The sequence below is a fragment of the Cricetulus griseus genome, chromosome 8 (assembly GCF_003668045.3).
Source record: "Cricetulus griseus strain 17A/GY chromosome 8, alternate assembly CriGri-PICRH-1.0, whole genome shotgun sequence".
Lineage (NCBI taxonomy): Eukaryota > Metazoa > Chordata > Mammalia > Rodentia > Cricetidae > Cricetulus > Cricetulus griseus.
Window position 1 is genome coordinate 17030962 of NC_048601.1, and position 17481 is coordinate 17048442.

Sequence of the window (17481 nt, forward strand, 5' to 3'; positions counted from 1 at the left end):
TGACAGAGGGCTGATCACCAAAATACATAATGAACTCAAGAAGCTAGCCACCAAAACACCAAACAATGCAATCAAAAAGTGGAGTGCAGAACTAAATAGAGAATTCTCAACAGAGGAATCTAAAATGGCTGATACACACTTGAGTAAGTGCTCAACATCCTTAGCCATCAGGGAAATGCATCTCAAAACCACTCTGAGATGCCATCTTACTCCTATCAGAATGACTGAAATCAATAACACCAATGGCAGTCTATGCTGGAGAGGATGTGGAGAAAGAAGAACACTCCTCTATTGCTGGTGAGAGTGCAAACTTGTACAACTACTTTGGAAATCAGTATGGTGGTTTCTCAGGAAAATGGGAATGAGCCTACCTCAAGATCCAGAAATTCCTCTCTTGGACATATACCCAAAGAATGCACATTCATACAACAAGGACATCTGTTCAACTACGTTCATAGCAGCATTATTTGTAATAGCCAGAACCTGGAAGCAATCTAGATGCCCCTCACCTGAAGAATGGATAGAGAAAATGTGGTACATTTACACAATGGAGTACTACTCAGCAGAGTATTACAAAAAAAAAAAAAAATGGAATCTTGAAATTTGCAGGCAAATGGATGGAACTAGAAGAAACCATCCTGACTGAGGTAACCCAGTCACAAAAAGATAAACGTGGTATTACTCATTAGACATAGAGCAAAGGATTACCAGTCTACAATCCACACTGCTGGAGGAGCTAGGAAACAAGTAGGACCCCAAGAGAAGATTGCATAGACCCTAGAAAAAGAAGGGGAGGGGGACAAGAACCCCTAAACAAAGTGGGAGCATGGGGCAGGGGTGGAGAGGAAGGAGGTGGAAAGGGAAGGAGGGAGGGGGATGAGAACACGAGGACTGAGAGAGGGGAGGAATAGAGGAGGCAAGAAAGGAGATGCCTTGATAGAGGGAGACAGTACAGGTTTTTAGAGAGCTCTGGCACAGGGGAAATGTTAAGGGATTCACAGGGATGACCCCAACTAAGAATCCAAGCGGTGGTGGAGAAAATGCCATTGATGCCCTTCCCCTATAATGAGATTGGTGTCTACCTTGGCTACCATTCCTAGAGCTTTCATCCAGTAGCTGTTCGAAGCAGAAACAGGCACCCACAGCTAAGCACTGAACCATACCCCTGGAATCCAGTTGTGGAGAGGGAGGAGGGATGAGCAAAGGAGCCAAGATGGTGCTGCAGAAACAGTTGACCTGACCTAGTGAGAGCATGGTGACCCTAGTCGTAAAGCTGTGGAAACAGCATTGGACAGAACCAAGCCCTCTGAATGTGGGTGCCAGCTAGGAGGCCAAGATAGTCTATGGGACCTCTAACAGTGGAGCCAGTCTTTAACCCTAGAGCACAAATGGACTTTGGGAGCCCATTCCCTATGGATGGATACTATTGTAGCCCAGATACAGCAAGGAAGGCCTATGCCCTCCCCCAAATGATGTTTACTTTGAAGGTCCCTGGTGGAGGGCCTCACTATCCCTGGGGATGAGTTTGGGGATGGGTTGGGGGGAGCATTGGAGGGTGGGAGGGCGACGGAATGTGGGGATGGATATGTCAATATGAGTAGTAATTAAAGGATTTAAATAAAAAAATAAAAAAGAATTGAATGTGTAAAAAAATAAAACTATCAAAATCAATTCATAATCTGTGGTAACATCAAAGATGAAAACCATCATAGAGGACTATACATATGGCTACTAGGGAGACTATGCATGATTCTAAATTATATAAGTGTTTTGGTATGAGTTGGTACTCATATCTTACACCTGAATTACAATCACATCAGCAGTAGTGACCTCCACTTTTATGATCAGATAATGAAAATTTTTTTTCATTAGGTCTTCCTTTGAATGACTGGTACATTAAAAAAAAAGTGGAGGACAGGATTGAGCCAAGAGGGCTGCAACACACAGGGCTCCTGCAGAAGGCCAGAAGAGGAGGCAGATGTTCGAGTCTCTCCTGCACCCTCTCCCCACAGCTCTGGGTATCCTGCATCAGGCTGCATCACAGGTCTACAGTCACCAAGAAGGAGCCTCAGACGACGATGCCACAGCTGCTGCAACCCAAGCCAGAACTGAATTGAGGCCCTGTTGTTAGAAAATTAGGGATGGGTGTCAGAGAGAATAGCTGACTCTCTGATAAACGAGCCTTGGCTCTGTAAGTTCTGTTATCAGAACCTTTTAACAATATTTGAAGATTGATTCAAGATGGTGTCTAGTAGGGTGGCTTCTTGGTCCCAGCTGGAGATGTAAGACCCCCGGGGGACTCAGGTCTCCAGAATCTCAGCCCAGGACCTCAGTCACCAGGTGGATTCGAAAGCTTGATGCAAACTGCATGAGGCTTTATTATAGTTTTTTAACGAGCTAACCCCATGTTAGCTCGGGCCTTTCATCCACCCACCATGGCAGATGGCTAGGAATGACATCTTGAAGTGTCTGCATAGAGATCTTATAGGGCAGCATAAGGGGAGTGTCTAGGGGTATGCACTGGATCAGGATTGGTGTGCCTCCAGGCTTGGAGGGCTTGCCCTGTGTTGACTGGCTAACTAGTTGTTATGGCCCATAGGCCCTCCCAGGGTGGTTGCTATGCTCTGTGTATCATTGCTGTGTGCTTGTCCATAAAGCACACTCAGAGCCGTAAAGCACAGCGCCACCAGCTAACTTCTGATTGGTTCCTTGCCACGAGGCAGGCATCTGATCTAGTGACTAAGACAAGGTCAGACAAGCATGTGTTCGGCTGTTATAGCTACCGAAAGGGGCAGGCATCTGACCTTAGTCACCAAGACAAGGTCAGGCAAGTGCATGTTTGGATGTTATGGCTGTCTAAATGGGGAGCTGGTCCCTTCGGAGACACTACTCCTGTGGAGCTGCCCTTGGGCCACAGGTACAATTTTCACACCTAATGAGTCAGCAGACCGGCCTTCACTGAGGGCAGAGAGACGTGCAGAGGCCTGGAGCTCTAGTGGGTCCTGCCCATAGATACGCTGTCCAGCTGGAAGTTCACCTTGGCTTTAAGCAGCATCAAAATGTCCGTGATGAAGAAAGGTTTCTTTTCTGGATTAGGCCTCCTCAAACACTGGCAGGGTGGTGGTCAACAGCAGCCTGGACCTCTCGCAGGCTCTGTTCCCTAATGCACTACCCAGCCCCACGACCAGCCTGGCTCTGAGGGACAGTGAGATATCCAAGATGGAGAATGGTTCACTTTCTGGATTGGGCTCTCTAAATTTGGTGTTGTCAGGGGCCATGAGAATTATCGAAGGTCACAACTAGTGGTCACCGGCTAACCGGCAAGCAGTCCCTGTTATAACTGTTCATCAGATAATTATTAATGTGAAACTTTGAACTTCAGGAATCAATATCATAGAAGAGGAAGGAAATCTTAAACATGGTATATTTTTATTTTTTATCATTACTGGAGTCTTATCAGTTTTGTTTATTATGAGAAGTTTAAACATGTTAAATGTCAGGGGATAAGTAAGCAATAATTTGTATCAGTAGTAGTATGTTTATAAATATAGTTTGGAACATATAAGAGAATATATTTAAAGATTATTTGTATGTATTTGAATAATATCTGTAATATTAGTCAATCTGTGTTTTTGAATTATTAATAGCATAAAATTTAAGTAAATTTGTTTAGTTTTATTTATTTGTATATTGTTTAAGTAAAATTACTTATAATTTAAGTATAATTTATAATTAATAGCTAGCCATTAAATTGTATTTTTAATTATCTTTAATAGTTTATAATTTAAGTAAAGTTATCCCTAATAGTTTATAAGTTAGTAGTTAGGTGATTAATCGTTACACTGCCTTTTTAAATTATTTTAATAGTTTATAATTAAAGCAAACTTATTTTTTAAGTTTATAATTTAAGTTTGTTGTCTTTATAGAATTAGAATTTTATGTTTTATTTTTGTTAAATTTAGCATTAAAGGTAACAGATGGAATTGAATTTGTAATACAGAAACAAAAGCTCTTCCCCTGAAATACAACATATAAGAAGAGTGCAGATAGTTGCAGAGAGATGGTAAATGTTAATCTTTAAGGTCTTTGAGCTCAGCAGACATCTCTAAACAAACTGAAAGACCATTAATCAGACCTTTATGACACGGCCATAAGTTTATAAACAAGCAAAAGATCTGTCAGTATGCGTACATTTACCCAGAAAGAGGAGAGGAGAGAGAGAAACAGACTTTTAGAGCTAGAGAATCATCTTATCTAACTATGCTTCATCAAATACAGATTATTCAAAGCAATACAATTAATCAAAACTAATAGATAAAATTAACCCTCTAAATTCAACCATTTCCTTTAGATAATGTAAAATCATAATATTTAGACACATTTAGCCACATCATGTCATACTAGTATAGATTTTTATTACTCTTCTGTCTTATTATAGATTGGAGATATTCTAAAATCATATATAACTCACCTACAAGATGGTTAAACTAGTTCTCAGATTGTCATCAATATACATTATTGATTTTTATTAATTTTAAAATCATTATAATTCTTCCAGTGATCTTCAGACTTTCAATTAGCCACAATGCTCACTGCCCTAGAGAGATTTACATGCTTTTTAAACAAAAAAGGGAAGATGTCAGGGACCATGAGAGTTATAGCAGGTGACACCTAATGTTCAGATGTCAACCCACCAAGGACTACAGGAACATCAAATCTGGAAACTGTTGCTCACTTGCTAAAGCATCTTGGTGTCTCTTCAATACCTGCATTGTAGTGTATAATCTCCTGAGGTGTACATATGGCATCTCATGACTGCTCCTGAATCTTCTGAGCACACATATGTGTGGGTGGTCAGGCAGATGACTTTTCATTTAGCTCTATAATTTTGATATATAGAAAATATCCTGGGGCATGCTTCATAACTGGATCTATTTGTCCCACAAGGTCTGTGGACACCGAAAAGCCTACCTTGTCCTTTTTCTTATAGGGTCACTTTCACCCAGTCTGTGGGACCTCCACATATTTTTAGAAACAGCATTCTTTCGCAAAATTCAATAGCCCATATGAAGGGAGATATAGACAGGATTAAAATCAGTATTATACACTCTGCAATTTAATTCATAAGGAATGTTTGTGAAAATGGTTCTGGATTTACCTCTCAGTTTTAAATTTTTAATGACTGGGCTAAGAACATGTTACAAGCAATGCCATTTTACTTTCTTGATTTAACTTTTTAAAAGAATTTCATAAGTAATTTCATTTTAATTCTATCCCATTTAATTTTATCCTTTGGTCAGATTTGTTGAAGATCAGGAGAAAGCTAATTACTGAGCTTCTTAAGGATTTGATGCCCAATCTTCAATTGTTTACATATTCTTTAATTATTTTTTTCTTTAATTAATTTTTGTTTGATCATTCACTGCACTGTACTGACAAGTCCCCAAAAGAACAAAAGAGCAGGTCACATGCATCTCTTTTCTTGACTCTGTCATCTTACTATACTGATGTATAGATTAAAGCTCACAAGACCTGGAATTGTTCTTTACTAATGTGGAACCCATTCCCTTTTGTAAGTTTTGTTTTGTAACAAGGTGTCCATGTAATCCCCAGATAGCTGAAATTAGATTTGTGCATCACCACACGGGACATGTCTATTCTTCATTAGAATATATGTTCAGGGCCAGTGACATGGCTCAGAAGGTAAAGGTACCTGCCACTAAGCCTGATGACCTGAATTTGACCCCTGACTTCATACTGTAGAAGAAAACCAATTCCATAAAGTTGTCCTGGGATCCTCAAGCTTGCACTGTATGCATAAGGCAAAATAACTAAATATTAAAATGAAATAAACATGTAAAATTCTAATAGACTGTGTCTGTCTTGAGTCTATGGTTTTATTATTAGATAAATGTAAGCTTAATCTCACTCAGGAAACTAACATTTCTCAGTGTTCTATTCTTACTTCATTCAGCCCCTCCTTGTTTTCAATCCATTTTATTTCAGATAAACAATGTGACACTATTTCTTTTTTTTTGACACTCTTTCTAAAATAAATAACTACTTCATGTTGAAATTACTTTGCATTTAGCAGTTTTAAATATTTACAGTACACATTAATCCCAAAGATTGGAGGAAAAAGACCACTGACCCAAATATTCATGACCAAATGAATTAAAAGAAACATTTTTATTCATGTACATGGGCTGCCCTCCCCTAAGATAGGGTTTGAGGTCAGCATTTGAGGTGAGGAGACAAGAGTTTTTTGTAAATCTCAGGGGTATTGAGTTTGCAAATGGGAGACTTGATAAGCAAAAGAGGCGGGGTTGCAGGAGCAGAACAGAAGCTTATGCATCAGTCCTATCCAGGCTCCTGACACAAAAACATGTGTAACACAATAAATAAACGACCCAGAAACAGATACTGGGGTTCAAGATGAAACGTCAGGGAAGCAAAGCAGCTGGCCACTTCTTACCTCCTTTTCAGGCAGAATGGGCTGATCCTGTCTCCATGAGCTCTCTCTCCCAAGCCTCAGACTATAACCTCCCAGAGTGGATGGAGACTGAATGCTTTTATCTTCAGTGTGGCTGGAGAATGAACGCCTCCTACTGAATCCTGAAGACCCTGCTTCTATCTTTTATACTCCTCTAGTGCTGGGACTAAACTGGGTGGCTTTGGACTCAGAGAGATCTGTCTGCATATTAATCCTAGTCCTAGGATTAAAGGTGTGTACCACCAGCCCCTAGCTTCTGGCTGCTGGGGTTAAAGGTGTTTGCCATGCTTTTATGGTTTATGGCTGACTTTGCTTTCTGAATCCTCAGGCATGCTTTAATAAAGTGTAAGTAATGTCACCTCAGACATGACATGGTTGCAAAGTAGGCATACCAAGGTAGTCATTAACAACAAGGAGTAATAGGTGGTTATGTAACCTTTTAAAACAAAGCTAGTGTTGCAAGATGGTTGTAAACAACTTTGGGAAACAAAGACATGATTGCCATTCTTGGAAGAAGCTGTACAGAACCATTTGTAGTTAAGGTTACAGATGGGGTATAGCCCAATCCATGAAAAACAGCCATTTAATTATAAACAGGAATGAACTGAAGGACAATATTGTTAGAATTTGGGAGAAAATGACAAGGGAGACAAACTGTAATCTGTCTGGGAAGCCACAGTGTGTGCTGTGGTGGAAAGTGACACAGAGAAGAGGAGGAGGAAAAGTCTGTTGAGTTGGACCACCAGGTTCATTCAACAAGGAGTCGTTTGACCGCTACCAGTGCTGAGGAAAAGCCAGACAGGTTCAGAGAAGGAGTGAAAAGTCCAGCTTTAGCCAGCATCCTAAAGAGAAGGAGAATCAGAACACAGAGAAGCTCAGATCTTCTGATTTAGAGCTCAAAAAAGCCAGTGAGCTGCACAGACTGCCTGGCTGCAGCTCCACAGGTGACCACACAGAGTGGAGATCAAGGAAGGAAAATGACATTATCTCAGTAGAGAAATACTGTCTCCTGCCACCTCTTTAGCATGATTTTAGGTGGATCAGCCTTCCTAAGGGGTGGGGTCTTGGCCAGGTGAGTGACAGGCCCAGCAGGACTCTTAGGACAGAACACAATGTTGTGTTGTACCTGCTCAGGACAAGAAACAGATTCCATTCTTTTGCCAGGAGGAAAGAGGGTTCAACAGAGCACTGATATTTTCAATGGCCTCAAAGGCTACTGTAAATTTCCCTGCTGAAGAGACCCAAAAGTCATTTAAGTTATGAACTAAAACTACGGAATTGATACAGTGTAATCCTGCCCAGAAGATCTAGGCGTCCAATGCTAAAGCTTTCAGCAGACATGCTAGTGTCAGTTCCATCCTTAAGCACAGCATGCGGGCAGGCATCTCCTCTTGGGTATAAGAAACCAGAGCCTCTTCTGTCATTCCTGAAATCTGGCCAGGACAGAACCAAAGAAGATTCCTGCTTCTATCCAAAGAGGATCAGAGCTATCCACCTTTGGGATTTCTGCTTTTAAGTCTGTTCAGCCCATGTGATGACTATTTTGGTTGTCAACCTGACCACATCTGGAATTAAGTGAAGCCCTAAGATGGGGAGCAAACCGGTGAGTGAGGTTTTTTTTTTAAGTTGAAGTGGGAAGATCCACTTGAAATCTGGGTCATTGAGTGGGAAGAAGTGCCTTTGTCCTGGTCGTTTGAGCTGGGAAAACCCACATCTAACAGGGACCACACCTTCTGCTGGAAGCCTTTGACAGCTGCTCTTGGTTGTCATTTGGAATGAGCTACAATTCAGAAACGGAGGTTGATGAGGGATGTTCTTCTGTATATATGTTTCTCTTATTGGTTGATGAATAAAACATTGTTTAGCCAATAAAGGCGGGAAGATACTCGGGACTAGGAGACCAGGAGAATGCTGGCAAAGGGAAGGCAGAGTGGGACACCATGTAGCAGAGAAAGGAGAAACAGGTGCAGACCCTTCTCTGGTAAGATAAAACCACGTGGAAATACTGAGATTAACAGAAATGGATTAATAAGTAAGACAGAGCTAGCCAGTAAGAAGCCCTAGCCATGGGCCAACAGGTTTATAACAAATACAGCATCCATGTGTTTCTTTTTTTTTTTAATGTATGGATTGATTTGTTATAATAATGAGCCTAAACATGATGCATGTTTGATACAATTATGAGCATATTACAAAGTATGCTTTGTGGATATGTTCCTGGAAATACGAACAATGATTACAGTAGAGTAATCCTTTTCACTGTAATCTTTTTTTTACAGATGGTATTATTATTATTAATCATTCTCTTGTAATGCAGTTTTAGGAAATATTCATCATACATGGTATAATATCTTTGCTAACAGAGCGGGGGAAAAAAGAATCATATCCCAGAAAAACTGGAGACAATAATACAGAGCTCAGAAAAATCTAGGTTGACTCAGTATGTTTCTCTGTTTTAAATTAAGTGTGAGTGTGTGCACATGAGCACAGAGCCTGAGGAGGTCAGAGGGGGCACTGAACCTGAGCTGCAGGAATTGTGAGCCACCATGTGGGTGCTGGGAGCCCAGCTCCAAAGGAGAAGCATGTGCTCTCAACAACTGAGCCACTTCCCTGACTCCCAGCATCTCAGTGTCTCAATGGCACCCAACTTTTACACTCTGTGTCATTTGTTCTGTATTTTAGTTTGATGGCATTGGAATATAAACCAATCACTTTGATCAACAGCTATGGCATGACGCCATTTTCTATAGCCATCTTCCCGGGGCTGTGTTTCTCTGCTGAGTTCATACGAAATCTGTTTTTAGGGTCTTCTTTCTGAGCAAAGGTGCTATATTATTGGGAGTAGAACCCCTTCATGTTTCCAGGTGGTGGGACCCTTCAGGGATGAACAGTTGGAGATCTGTCTAACTTGGGGAGCTGGTGTAGATGGTAATGGGGGAGGGTGTTTGTAAGATCTGTCCTATTCTGAGGAAGACTAGTGCTGTAACACTCAACTGTTTCACATGCAGGAGGGTGGCCACAGCCAGGCATGCCTGGATTTGGGTTGCTACGTGTGATGCCAAGGGTGCCCATCAGGACACTGTATCATCACCCACATCTGGCTTCCTTCCTTCCTTTCTCTTCCTTCCTTTCTTTCATTTTTTGACTTCTCAAGACAGGGTTTCTCTGTGTAGCCTTAGGTGTACTGGAACTCTGTAGACCAAGCTGGCCTCGATTTCAGAGATTCTGCTGCCTCTTGAATTCTGGCATTAAAGGTGTGTGCCCTCACAGTTTACACCTAGTTTCTAATAAATGACATATGGCTTTTAGTTTGCTTGACTTTGCTGTATCTGTCTTTCAACAAATTCCCATTAAGGAAAAGGACTATTAAAATGACTTTTCTAACATATAGTATGTATTCTATGAAATTCTAATTTAAAAATGTACTTTAAATCATTTTTGTGTGTGAGTGACACGTATAACTCCAATACGTAAGTTGAACAGAGTCACTTCCAGAATGGCATGATCATAATAGGTGTTTTGTAACATTTCTCTCCTCCTCTTCCCTCTCTCTCTCTCTCTCTCTCTCTCTCTCTCTCTCTCTGTGTGTGTGTGTGTGTGTGTGTGTGTGTGTGTGTGTGTTCAGAGGAAAGTTTCTGCGAGTCTTTCCCTCTTTCTATCCCGTGAGTTCTGGGGATGGAAATCAGACTTGGTGACAAACACCTTTTCTGATTATCATTCTAAGATGTCAAAATCAAATTTCCTCTTGAAGCCAGGTTCTTCACACCCCTCAGCAGAGCGTCCTCACATCACACCCCAGCACTTTCTCACCCTCAGGAGGAAATTGAGCCTGGATAAGGATTCCAGGAAGATGTCAGCTCCGTTGTTTGAGAACTCATACCTCCCAGTGATGAAAAGGAGCAACGTCTTCTCAAGATCAAAATCCAAATGACCATAGAAATGACCTCGAACAAAATCCTGGATTCTGGCCTTGTACATAACATGGAGATTTTGAAATTCATGCATTGCAGAAAACTTCTTAACATTCAAGCCATTTGGAGTCACTACATCAGGCTTCTGCTTCAGCTTGTGCTCTGGCTCGATGGCTGTGATTCTGGACACGTGGTGAACATGTGGGCGCAGTGCACCGAAGCCAGCTCCATGCAGTAGCCGTGATAAATCTTTGTCCATTTGATTTCTTTGTATAAAGGTTGGGTCTAGAATGATCCAGATTCACTTAGGGCAACTGCCTTTCCCCCGGCCTCTTTGTCTATGTTGAACTTCTCAGGCTGGTTGTAGAAGTCAATATTTGCTGCACAGAGATACCACCCAAGTAGCATGGCATGGGTTGTAAATATTGTGGCGATGGGGAGTTTCCTGGCACGAGAAAGGACTAGCCCAGTTCCAGCCTGCCATTCATGGAATTGGGCAATGACATGTTTACCGTCTGCATGGTCTGTCGCCTCTTTTAAGAACCAGACAGTTAGAGACCCAAATTTAGAGACCCAAATATGAGCATGTCGTTGGCTTCTCGGTCGTGATGAGGGATGCCAACGCCACATGCCTTCCAGAAGTCACCCTTCCACCTGTCCAGGTTCCATGCTGAAGAGCTTATGTCAAAAAGCACCACGTATGGACTCCCTTCTATCAGCCATCTTCCAAAATATACCTGGCAGCCATGTTTATTCATTGCATCCATGGATTTTCTGACAGCATCATTGATGGGCTCACACTGTTCTACCTGAGTCTTCATATTATGCTCAAAATAGAGACCTATCAGAAAGTGGTTTTCTCCCCATTCATCTGCTGTTGTTTTGGCCTTGCTCTGAATCACAGTATAGATGCCCCCAACTTTGTTGCTTACCTCCCAAGAAACTTTAAAAAGCCGTATGTCTTCCACAGGGAGTCTTTTGGCTTACCATACAGGGAGCCCACTCAAGGAAGTCACAGACAAGGACCACAAGGACCGGCCTCTGGGCATTCTTCTGGTGTCTTTGGGGACCTGTTTCAGCTATCTGTAGTCGCAGGTGGTGAGCTGGTAGCACAAACAGAGGTGTCAGCCTTGGGATCTGCTCTGCAGTGCAAACCAGCAAGGTGGGGTCACACGAATTCGCAGCTGGATGAAGCCTTATTTAGGATGTCTTCCATTGGCACCCTCGTGCCGGGATCACATGGTGACTCTCCCATGTGTTTCTCTGGGCAGTGTCACCTGGCAGAACAAGAGCCTCCACCTACAGAAGGTCATAGCTGTGAAAGTTTTGCTTGGTGTGAGGTGGGTGAATCCACTTCTAGTCCAGACTTTTGAGGTAGGAAGACACATGCCTTTAATCCCTGAAAGTGACCCTTGAACCAGTGTGGCCTTTTCAGGCAGTTACCCTAAGTGAATCTGGATCATTCTAGACCCAACCTTTATACAAAGAAATCAAATGGACAAAAAGAAAAGATACTTGCTGTCTTTCTCTCATGCTAAAGGAGTCCTTTACACATCTTCTGTGGAGCTCTCTTGGTGGCCATGAATTTTTTTTGTTTTTTCAATTCAGGGTTTCTCTGTGCAACAAGTCCTACCTGTCATGGAACTCACTCTATAGACCAGGCTGGCCTCGAACTTGCATAGCTCTGCCTGCCTCTGCCTCCCTGAGTGCTGGGATTAAAGGCTTGCTCCAATACTACCTGGCTGGCCATGAATTTCTTTAGCCTACTTTCATTCTTTTTTTAATATGCATCAGCAACAATCTCAGGATTAATGCATTAAAAGTAATATATGCTTATTACTGCCATATTGCAATTAGTTATTTGGGTCATAAAGGATGATTTAAATACATTGATGAAATGTTGTTTTTTTAACACTGGTCAAGAATTGCATTCACATACACAATGTAAACACCTCTACAACATCTTTCTTTTCATATTTCTTCATCAATGTATCCTAACAGCAGGGGAGCATGGCTTCCTGTGCTGTACTCAGCTAATGCAAATAAATGAGGGTGTGAGGTGGAATTTGAAGTCTTTTGCTGGATAATAGTCTTTGGAGACAGCCTAGAGGAATGTGACTAGTTGTTCATCTTCACTTTTCTTCTGATACCCTTCTTTTCTCCTTTGTCCACTGGAGATTTTAAATACTTGTTTAGAAATGCAACTTTAGAGGATGGAGCAATTGCTGTTGATGAGAACTTAGGTTCTGTTCCCAGAACCCATGATGGCAACTCAAACCCTCTGTAACTCTGCAGGATTTGACACCCTCTTCTATACTCCTGGGGAACCCTCAGGCACTTGGAATACATATAAATAAAAATAAACCTTTAGAGAAAAAACGCCTAATTCTGTTCTCTAAGATGGGGCCTATGGTTATTTCTGACTGCAGGAAATTCTGTTTTCAATGAAGTCACACTGCAGGTCCAGTCTTGGCCACGAGCTTTGTAGTGCATATATTCTGAATCTAATTCTATGTCTATTTTTTTATCACACAAAGTGAAATGTGACTCTTGAGGGCCGTTTGTTACATGCATGTAAACACTTTCCTATTACTTACCACTTGCTTAGCAAATAATCAAGCTGCTTGGTTGGATTATAATGCTTTTATAAATTGGAATCCATTGTGGTTACTGCTGTACACAGAAGAAATAACCCTGGTCTATAACAACAACACAATATGAACATCTAAAAAATGTTAAAAACGCTAATCATTTTAACCAGAGCAAGCAAATCAGTAGCAAGTGATGCATGCTCATTTTAGATTTACCTCATGAAGTTTTTTAACATTAAATTAGAACTACAATGGGATAAATGACTATAAATATTATTGTCATTTGTGCCTTATTCAGCATGACAATCATCTTCACATCCTGAAGCTTCATATATTGCTGCAGCTTTGGCATGTGATTAAATATTTCCACAGGTCGAGTCAGATGACTTTTGCCCTGGCTGACTCTGACATCCATGGAATCTTGAGTAGTCACCTGAGGACTGACTGACAGACACACCACATGTTTCCATTGTGTTTTGTCAGTTTGTCTACATGACCATTGAACACAGTTGGAAGACACAACAAGACTTGACCTTCCGTGCAGCTCTGTGTACTCATGCACTTTCTGCTGGATGAGCCATGTTCAAGGGTGGTGAATTGATGGAAGGAGTTTCAAGTCACATTGCACATGGCACAAATATAAGGAAAGGCATGGAACTAGGGCTTTATTTAACCATATAAAACTTCAATATCATTTTGTTTTGTAGCAAACTCCAGACAGCATATGTGTGAAAGTCTGGTAGGGCTAGATGGCCTCAAAAGCACTTTCCTGCCAGGAGTGGTGATCTATAACGTCATATCCAGCACCTCAGAGGTAGAGGCCTGAGCAAAAGGATGTTAAGGTCATCTTCAGCTACATAAAGAGTTTGAGGCCAGCCTCGGCTACATGAGACCCTCTTTCAAAAAACAAAGCAGTCCCAACACCAACATCAAAAACATCTGGGTGTAGCTGCCCATGTGACTGTGATTCCAGCTACGTGTGTGGTGGTGGTGCTGTGTGGGGGGAAGGGCCTGCTAACTGGGGCTCCTGCCAGCCTACTTCCAGGAGCAACAAGAGACCCTGTTTCTTGGAGAGATGATAAAAATGGACATCTGATATCCTCTTCTGATCTCCCAGACATTTACGTATCTGTGTGGTTGGGTACATCCATATACTTGCAAGCACACACAGACACACAGACACACAGACACACAGACACACAGACACACACACACACACACACACACACACACACACATACACACACACACACACACACACAAAGAAAGGAATTTCAGTTCATAAAATATATGTCACTTATTTGAAAATATTTTTTCCTGGGGAATGCATCTTAGTCTTGATGAAGACAAGAATTTGAAAATGTTTTTTAAAGACTGGTGATGACCAAAGTGGAAAAGTTTGGATGCTTTAAAAATTATTGAATACTAAAATACAGTTGTAGCCTCACTTATCTTCAAAGCCAGGTCTATTGCCCCTTGTGATCATAATGCATATGAATGGAACCACAGTAGTTCAAGGAGAGAGAAATCTCATGTCTATGCAAAAGTTCTAGAACAGTTGAGTCAATAGTACTATCTTTTTCTTCAATCCTATACTTAACCCACATTTTCCCCAAATGTGTTTTATCTCTCTCTTGTCTTCTTTGTTTGTTTGTTTGCTGGTTTTACTGGATAGAATTTCTTTGTGTAGCTCTGAATGTCCTGTAACTCACTGTGTCAACCAGCCTGGCCTCAAACTCAGAGATTGTCCTGCTTCTCCCCCCAAGAGCTGATATTAAAAGAATGAGCCACCAATACCTGTCTATTGAATCTTTCATTCTGAATAATTTGAAATAAAAATAGGAAAAAAACATTTCATACCATCCTATGTTCTAAGATAAATTTTATACTTGAGTTTTCTGAGTTTCACTAAGATATCTATTATATATTTTAGGACACTTCCACCCATTCCAGACTCTAGTCACAGTTTAGACTTGACCCATCCTGCGGGTCCAGTTATTCAGGGTCCGAAGGGGGGATGCCTGAAAGAGTCATGGGCGAGAGAAAGAAAGGAGACCAAGCAGAGCAAGAAAAGACAAGAGTCCATCTATGCAATGTCAAGGTCTCATTTACTAAGGCTTTAAAGTGGGCTTAAATAGCCCTGCAACAAAAAAATTGGGTAAGACGGGGGAGGAATAACAGAAGGAACATCTGGTATTTGCTGGGGCTGGAAAATTCTTATCAGCCGGAACATCTAGTGGTCTTCCTTGGAACAGCTAACAGAAAAGCCCCAGGCCCTTCTTCAGAACAGAAGCAGTGAGCAGTTCCGCTTGGCCAAACCGTGTCTAATTACAGGTTACAGGAGGCTCACAGAGCTGGCTTTAAGCCGCAAATTTAAAGGTCATTAAAAGGCTTACAAAGTTGGGCTTTAAGCCGCATAGTTTTGGGCCCATGGCCCCTTACAAGACTTACACTTCACATCTGAGTTCCTGCCCTGTTTGAGTTCCTGCTATGGTTGTCTTGGATCTTATGGTGGTTTCAATAATAATGGACTCATATTTGAATAGGTAGTTACCAGGGAGTGGGACTATTCTAAAGGATTAGAAGCATTAGGTGTGGGTTTGTTGGAGTAGGTGTGGCCTTGTTAGAAGAAATGTGTCGGGGGGGTGTGTTTTGAGGTTTCAAAAGCCCATTGCAGGCTAGGCTGCCTCTTGCTGCCTGTGGATCAGGATATAGCACTCAGCAGATTCTCCAGTGCCATGCCTACTGCCATGATACCTGGATGAGGATAATGCACTAAGCCTCTGAACCTCTAAACAAGCCCCCAATTAAATGATTTCTCTTATAAGAGCTGCCTTGGCATGGTGCCTCTTAACAGCGATAGAACAGTGACAGAATAATAATGAACTGTGACATGGAAGTATAAGAGAAATAAACTCCTCACTAAGTTGCTTTGGACCTGATGATCCATCACAACAATAGAAACCCCAACTAAAACAGTTCTCTACTTCCTCGTTGTTGAGACAGGTCTCTTTTGTTTATGCTGCTCTGTATATGACAGGCTAGGTGACCCATGAGCTTCTGGGAAGCTCTCCCATCTCATGAGAGGAGTGCAGGATTACAGATGCTTGCCACATCATGTGCCTTTAATGTGTTTTGGGAATCAAACTAGGGTTGTTAGACTTGCATTGCAAGTGACTTTTCCTGCTGAACAGTGTCTTGGCCCTTTATACAGATATTTCCTAATATTCTCAGCAAACACTAGCTCTTCAAGTAAGCAAGCACTAAGTCAAACTTCAGTAACATCCTCGCATCTCTTAGCCTCCCCTTGTACATTTCTATGCCCTGGTTTTCCCTTTCTGCTTTCATGTCAATGTAATTCACAAAACCTCTGTTGCCCTTTCTACTTTCATGACCTATCACACACACACACACACACACACACACACACACACACAATCTTGGGTCCGCTCACACACACATGAGCATTTACATATATATCATATGTATGTAAATTTTAAAATGATATGTATAACAGGTATAAATACATGTATAAATTAAAATCCATAAAGTAAAATCTAGGATCTTCAAATGAGAGACCATATGTGGTATTAGCTTTTCTGAGTCGGGGCTACTTCACTTAATACAATAATTTCCAGATCTGTGAATTTTTCTGAAAATTCATTTTTCTACATGGATTGGTAAAATTCTATTGTGTCTTTGTGTAACATTTTTGTTATTCACTCTTCCTTTGATGGACAGTTAGGCTGACCCCATTTCTTTGTTATTGTGCATAGAGCTTCTGTTACTTGAATGTGCAAGTTGGGTGGTGAAGTCCTCTGGGTACAGGTTAGAAAGGGTAGAGCTGGGTCATATGGTAAGCCTATCTTCAGTTTTACTGCACTCACTCTTTGCTTCTTCCATATTTCCTTATGGTGAGCGTTTTAAGAAAGTAAGAACTTTTCTGCCTTCCTCACATTTCAGTAGTTCTCAGTGTCTGGCAGCTATGTTATAAATACACGATGAAAGACTGTCGTCTGGATGTCGTGGCTCATCATTGCAAACTCAGCATCTGGAGGATGAGGCATAATGATCACCATGAATTTCAGGCACTCCCCATTGTGACTGTTTAAGTGGTGTGAGTAGGAGACTTATAAAGGAAAGACTGCATATACGTTCAAGTAAGGCAAAAATATTGCTTTGCCTATGATTGTGTTTTACACGTTGTTGCACAACACTTTTGCCACTTTTGTGCAGGTTGACAAAAAGTCATCTGGGAAGAGGAAACCTCATCTGAGAAAATGCCTCCATCAGATTGACCTATGGGAAATTTTGTAGGGCAGTTTCCTGATTAATGATAATTGTGGGAGGGCACAGCCCACTTTGCATAGTCACCCTTAGGCAGATAGTCCTGGATTATGTAAGAAAGGAGGCCAAACAACACATGGGAAGCAAGTCAGTAAGCAGCACTCCTCTATGGCTTGGACTTCAGTTCCTGCCTCCAGGT

General features: G+C 41.5%; 1 pseudogene; it reads right to left on the reverse strand.

Annotated features, from left to right (window-relative positions):
* Positions 1 to 7241: 7241 nt before the first annotated feature.
* LOC103161699 lies at positions 7242 to 11453 on the reverse strand (annotated as a pseudogene).
* Between the last annotated feature and the right edge of the window lie 6028 nt (positions 11454 to 17481).